Below are 6,917 nucleotides of genomic sequence, written 5' to 3'. Positions count from 1 at the left end.
CTCACACCATGGCTAGCCCTATCTAGAACACAATCAATCTTTGCTTAAATAGTATGCGACATAACATCCATTCCCCACTCCATCTTTCTTTCAGCTCTACTTTGTGACTCTACTCAGGGTAACAGGAAGTTTGGAAAGGAACCTCACTTTTTTCTCAAAAAAAAAAAAACTATGAATATACGTAGGAAATAGTTCCCTTCTTTTTAAAGTATGTGTGCAGGGCCACTAAAATCTTCAGGATAGTTGCAATATTCATGGGTTATCTTCTCTAATTCCCAAACTCTCCTTACAATATGAAGAGAGTCAAGAGTAATACATTTCCCCTTTCTTTTCTTTCTTTCTTTTTTGAGGGAATGGGAAGAAGAGAAGGGAAAGGAAGGGAAGGAGCTATTTGTGTATGTTTGAATGAAACTTCCTTGTAAAGAAATTATTTGGGCTCAGGTTTGCCTTGTTTCCTTTTCCCCTGTGTATTTTATGTCAAATCTACTTCCTTACTTTTTATGAGAACTACCATGCTGCCTAAGTTTTCCATATATGCACAGGAATAGATCAAGTTTCAAGAAGAGCCGCTCCCACATTGAGATGACTGCACAAGTCAAAATAGTCCTCCTCTTCTCACCCCCACTGGTGCTGCCAAGTTCATGATCAAAACTTCAGCATTTTCTTCTTTGCCAAATGCTAGTAAGAGAGATGACTTCTTCTTCTCCATCTCACTTACAAGCCTCCACAACATGGGCCCCACCCAGTAGAAACCTCAGCTTCCTTCGTGAAACAGCTCTGAGTCCAGATCCCCCAGCCTTCAAAAACACCATTTATGTTATTTTGCTTTTTTAAAAAAATCCCTGGGCTTGAGCAAAGAATTTTTATTCAAATGGCCGTAGTAGAATGGATCACAAATTCAGGAACCCCCTCCCCCTTGCACAGGAACAGCCAGGGATGGCTCCTATTCTTTCATCTGAAAAAGTTTAAAGATTGCTTATCTGAACATTTACATATCACAAGTTTGGAAAGAAAGCCCAGAGAGAAATGATGATTTGCCAAAAGTAACATAGATCAAGGCAATGGCAGAACAAAGAGTAGAGGCCAGACCAGTGAATTTTTATCAGTGTGCATACATTAGCTGCAGATATCCTCTGAAGATGGTCTTTGCTCCTAAACTGCGATATTTTTCCATACAAGATAAGCCAGTAAGTCATTTCTATATAGAGATGCAGCCCTCCAGCCATGACAATACAGGTCTTGTCATTTAGGTGGCTGATTGGTGAGTAGAAAGTTAAAGAGGGAATGGTATCTCCAGAACAGAGGGAGAATATGGAATTCCTCTAGAGAAGCATCACAAAATATATGTCATTAAATGTTAGAGTCTGAAGATGTTGGAGATGCTTCATTCTATGATTCTGTATTAAAAGTTCACCCCAGTACAGCATTAGAATAGTAAAGGCCCAGAAAGGTCTGTTAAAATGTACTCTGGTGCCCCATATCTGACCACATCCCCTGGATGGGGAGGCCTGGTGGCACTCAGAGGAAGGACAGCAGGTTACCAAGAAGAGACATGATACCCTATGAGCATATACAAGGGGAGGAAGTCCCCCTCAGGAACAGTCATAGGGGAGGGGAGTAAGGGGAAAATGGGAGGGAGGGAGGAATGGGAGGATACAAGGGATGGGATAACCATTGAGATGTAATATGAATAAATTAATTTTTAAAAAGCCCTGTGAAAAACAAATAATTCCAAAGTTTATTTTCCATTTGACTCTACTCTTTTCTTTTTACTCTCCTCCCTCAGAGCTGTCTTAGTTCTCAGGGGGGAAATCCCTTTTGGTTACCACTTGTATATATATAGCATCCTCAGCTAGATTTTTTTTCCACAAAACCCTGGGTGAAATTTGACCTACATACCCAAAGGTTATGGACTAGTATAACATCAATTAATTGGTAAACACTTATTAAATAATTAAAATATTGGACAGTTATTAGAAAGACAGCCATCAAGTAAATATAATATGTTCTAGACTTTTAGAATATAATGGGGAATTCAAGAATATACCCTGGAAAAATGTACTGACAACTGAAGAGAATATACTGCATGGTAGGACATATGAGAGCACATACCAGTGTGTGCCTAACCAAGGAGTAAAGAAAAATATAGACTGACTTTCCAAAGTGCCCAGAGAAATTGAAATTTGGTGGGGTGTGAAAGTCCAGGGAAGAACTGGGTGTACAAAGAGAAATAAGAATGGTGTTTTAAGAAGAAAAGCAAAGAGAAAAGCAAGAAGAAGAATGTGAATGAAGACATTAATAATCAATCAAATAACACTCCCCCCCACCCCCCGACTCCATATCCCTTATGTATTTTCAAGACCATTGTGCCTTCCATGGCATTTTCACAATGTCCATAGATGCATCTCAGACTTGTAGGCCCCAGAGCTGCATGATTCTTAGTCTGGTGTCCTATTTTCTCTGTCCTGGGCCTGGAGCTGATAGGCATGAGCCACACTTGGGGTATTTGACAAACTGACACTCTACCACACAGAGTGTCCAACTCAGCTTGTCAAATACACGGAGCGTGACACTGCAGAAGGCCAGGTCAGGTGCTTCCACTTGTCAGCAAGAACATTTTGGAATATGTGCACCTAAAAAGAGAAAAAAAAAGTGAGATGACTAAGTGTTACTCTGAGCCTCAGGCAAATGACAGAGGCTGACATGACTGGCTAAACACCAAAAGCAGGAAGTATGCAAAGTAGGCCTAAGGCTCTAAGCCAAACCAGGGATTCTGGGTGTTTGTCTAGAGACTCCTGTGGCCCAAGGCTCAATTATCTCTTCTATTCAGCTGAAATAGAACAGTTTGGTCATCATCCTTTCTCCATGACTTGAAAGGCCTCAAACACAATATCCATGTTCTTTCCTCCTATCACCTTCATTCACAGTGTTCTCAGCATCCCAGTTATGTACCTAGACCTTGAGTTTAAAAACTGGGTTTGAATTCTAGGCCTGCCATTAACTATCTGGACATCTTAAATAAATGACTTTATGTCCCTGACACCTCATTTTTTTATAACCACAAAATATGTATAAACTCATTGTGAGAATATATGATAGTTGATATAAAGCCATTAATTTAGTTCTATAACAAATGTTCAAAAACTGTAGCAATAGGCAGTATGCTAGTACATGTCTGAATACAAATTTTCATAGACAGGGGTAGATGAACCTCAGGTTTAAAGCCAACCTAGGCTATGTACCCTTTCTCAAACATTTCTTTTTAAATCAAGGACTATGAATAAAATTCAGTGGCAGAGCACTTGCCTTACATGTGCAAAACTTCATATTTGATCCTCCATACAGAAAGAAAAGTGACTAAAAAATTAATACTATTAAAATGCCCTTATACATCATCTGGTTTTACCCACTCAAGACAATAGATGAGAAAATGAAATCTAATGTGTGGGGAAAGACTTGCTAAAGGTCATACAATACGCTGGTTACAGCTTGGGGGTTATATCATACATCATCTCATGATGTCCCTTGGCTATCCTCACTGTCACTTTTTCCTGTCTGCTTTTTATATCCCCCCTGCAAAAAGGGAGAGTAAAAGCAACAAAAAACAAAATAGGGCAGTGGATTTTGCAGAGCACCACTAGGATCTTTGAACTCATTAGCCACCAGGATAGTGAGCCACCATCGTTGCCAGAAAAAACAAGCCATCTCAACTTCTTTGGGATTTTCTTTAGCATCACTATCCTATTACTCAAAATACCAGCTTGACAGTATCAATTTTTGTCCTGCCCAGGTCTAAGTGTAGGTTTGAAAAACAAACTGGATGGTTTTGTATTAAGCAGTGGCACAAAAAGTGGCAAACATCCCAAGATTACTAGGAAAGGAAAACTTCCCTGTATAGTATTCCAATAAGAATTTACTGAGTTTTTTCTAAATTCTTAGTTGAATATAAGTGGTTAACACATCACTTGGAGTGATGTGTTACTTGGGATAATGTAAAAGCTTAAGATTAAAATTATCTTTTCTACTCCATAAGTTTTCTTACTGTCTCCAATCCAGCCTACATCTCCCAGAAATGTGGCTCTCTGCCTTTAATCCAGAGGAAAGAATCAGACAAAATTGGATAGTGATACCTACATAGCCAATAGAAGCTAGGATAAGTCTTTCTTGGGCTTAAATTGTCTTCTCTAGAAATACAGACAGAAGTCTTACAAATCAAGGTGGTTGTGAATTATTTGATATTTCTAGAGCTTTTTATGAAGGTGCTTAAAGAGATCTTACTCTGGAGCTAGTAAATGCCAAGGAAACTGATTAAAAGAGAAAAGAGTAATGAACTGTTGGGGTTTTTTTCTATTATCATCTCCACTTTCTATCACCTGCTCTAAGAAGAGTTGGACACTCTGGAGGTATCTATAGCCTCCTGAATGTCCTATGTGACTTCATAAACCCCAGGAAGCTTGGGGAAAAGCTATGAAATGAGCTAAAGAGTCTTAGTGCACTGAATTAAATTATTATTATTATTATTATTATTATTATTATTATTATTATTATTATTATTATTTTAAATACTGTTTTCCAGGGTTGATGGAAGGAGTTAGTCATTAAGCTGGTTGTAGGCCAGTTTCATTTTCATTCTTGATGGTCCAGTTCACACCTCTTCAAAGGAATACATGGAAGAAAAGCAAGTTTAGTTGAGAAAGGTTAGTCAGACCCATAGAATGAAGAGATAGATGACATGGGGTAATAATTGAAGGATTCTTAAACTCTTCTATTTATAATTTATCTGCTTTGAAATAGCATTATTTGTTCCCATGAGAATGCAAAATATTCCATTGGAAAGCTCAACAAAGCTAATCTCAATAAGACCAAGAGGAAATTAATCTTCATGAAAGAAATTGGAAGGTATCATCCTGGTAAAAGAGGTATAAGTTTTTATCCAAAAATCTATAGATGTCCAGAATAAGACACATATCAGGAAATACATTGGTGAAAAAGAAGTACTGAGGACCATGCTCAAATAGCCATATTTCTTCCAATATAAGGAGAACCATCTGCCTCAGTTGCATGGCATCTCTTACTTGTGTCTCCGTCCTCCCACAGCAGAGCAAAAAGAGCACTGGCCTGAGATTACACTGAGCTGTGCTATAAGTTTTGTGTATGGCCTTGAGCAATTACCTTTTCTTCTCTCTGGACCTCTGCTCTTCACATATTTGTTCTCTTTCTACTTCCAAACTTGCTTCTCTCTGACTTTACATTCTGAAATTGTAGTGGTGTATAAGACTAGAAAAGAAAGGAGCATTCATTGTTCAGTCATACATTTCAGATCACCAGTATTTTCCAGGATGTGTTCAGCACTGCCTAGAGGTATAAATTCAAACATCAGTCTCATCTCCTTTCTCAGCAGAGGACTGATAACCTTCAAATTAAGAGATATACAGAATAAAACATTAGACAGCACCTCATCTTTGTCATTTTCTTTGCAAAAGAGTCTTAAACACTGAATCTTAGACTACAGAAACAATTCACTGAAAGAATAGTAACAGATAAAGGACAAAAAAAAATGCTATTTGGAACTCCTAATTCCTGGCTCTGAAGAGCATTTAATTTCTACATGATTATCTTCTAAAGGCCATAGTTTGCTAGAAATTACCATGCATCTTCTTTCTGCTATCATAAGTTCTAGAACAGAAAACCAATGGAAAAGTTCGCTTGTCTTGTCTTTAGCCCTTCATCTCTAACTATGATCTAAGTGTTAGTTAGGCATATCCAGAGCACTGTTAGCTATTATGGGCACTCTCTCAGCATGGGCATCTAAGATAACAAATGGATACTCTACCTGTCATTGAAGTGGTGCCTTGGTCCTGGGTGGGATATAGGTTCTGAGCCAAGCTATAAGAGACCAGGGAAAGCCGAGCTTTATGCTGTGAGCAGGAAGGTCACATGTTCTGATGGACTCTTGGTGTCAGGAAGAGGAAATAGAAATGAGGAAGATAAAGTTGAGGCTAACCAACGGAAATCTGGGTACAAAATGACAAAACAAAGCGATTGTGAAAGGAGTAGTTGCTAATGCAGCAATAGCCCCTACTGCTGTGTCTCCACACAGTCTCAACCAACCTCCAAAGACACTGCCTTCCCATGCTACAGAGTGGGAAAAAAGGAAGTTACAAGTTGCCTCTGGGTTCTGCCTATGAGGCAAGGAGGTTTCCCTAGAGCAACTGAGGGAATTCTCAAATATCAGAGCTAGGAGATAACCTAATGAAAATCTATTGTAAAAATGTGAAAATTGAAGCAAATTTGTGTCAAATCTGAAACCTGATACCACACCATTTCCATCAAAGCTATCTTAATCGTATTCTATGAGAATGCCTTCTGGTCCTGGAATCGCCCTTTTGCTTCTCTCCTGACATACAGAACCGGCTACAAAATTTACAAGGCCCAGCACAAAATAAATGTGATAAATTCACCCTACTCCTTTTAAAGACAAGCTACTTCTCTTCGGGGTATGACCGTTTTCCACAAAATTCTAGCTCTCCCACTACAGAAAAGTTTAGAAAGATTAACAGAGACTATAGAAACTTTTGGCTCTTTTGCTCTGAAAATGGCAGCACCCTCTTGCTCTGTCTTCACAGCAGCACCTTTGTGGAAGTAGAGACCAGGCCTCATCTGGCAGGAGCCCAGTGCATCCTTGAGTACATCACAAAAGGCAGTTCGCCTGAGAAGCCTGCACCTACTGGCCAATCTGGCAGGTCATAGAATTTAGGATGTCTTCACTGGGGAAACAAGAGAGCTCAACATCAAGGCTGAACCTCAGCACAACCTGGCAAATCTTCCCCATATGCAGTTTCCCAGTGAACTTTAGGCATGGCTTCAGGTATTCAGGGGTGTTGATAGTGGTTTTGATAGTGTGTTGTTCCGTCCCT

The 6,917-nt window shown here is 39.2% G+C and overlaps 1 long non-coding RNA gene across 2 annotated transcripts; it reads right to left on the bottom strand.

The window, feature by feature from the left end:
* Positions 1 to 2,141: 2,141 nt before the first annotated feature.
* Positions 2,142 to 5,990, bottom strand: LOC127184608 (uncharacterized). 2 transcript variants are annotated; one of them, XR_007830163.1, is made up of 3 exons: positions 5,173 to 5,990; positions 4,567 to 4,653; positions 2,142 to 2,633 (listed from the first exon to the last, which is right to left on the bottom strand). It is a non-coding gene; the product is annotated as an uncharacterized LOC127184608 (long non-coding RNA). The 2 variants fall into 2 exon arrangements; XR_007830162.1 differs by lacking the exon at positions 2,142 to 2,633 and having other exon boundaries at positions 3,831 to 4,653; positions 5,173 to 5,253; positions 5,834 to 5,987.
* Positions 5,991 to 6,917: the final 927 nt, after the last annotated feature.

This window comes from Acomys russatus, chromosome X (assembly GCF_903995435.1).
Source record: "Acomys russatus chromosome X, mAcoRus1.1, whole genome shotgun sequence".
NCBI lineage: Eukaryota > Metazoa > Chordata > Mammalia > Rodentia > Muridae > Acomys > Acomys russatus.
The sequence above is the reverse complement of the archived record's forward strand: the minus strand, read 5'-3'. Positions and strand labels throughout refer to the sequence as shown.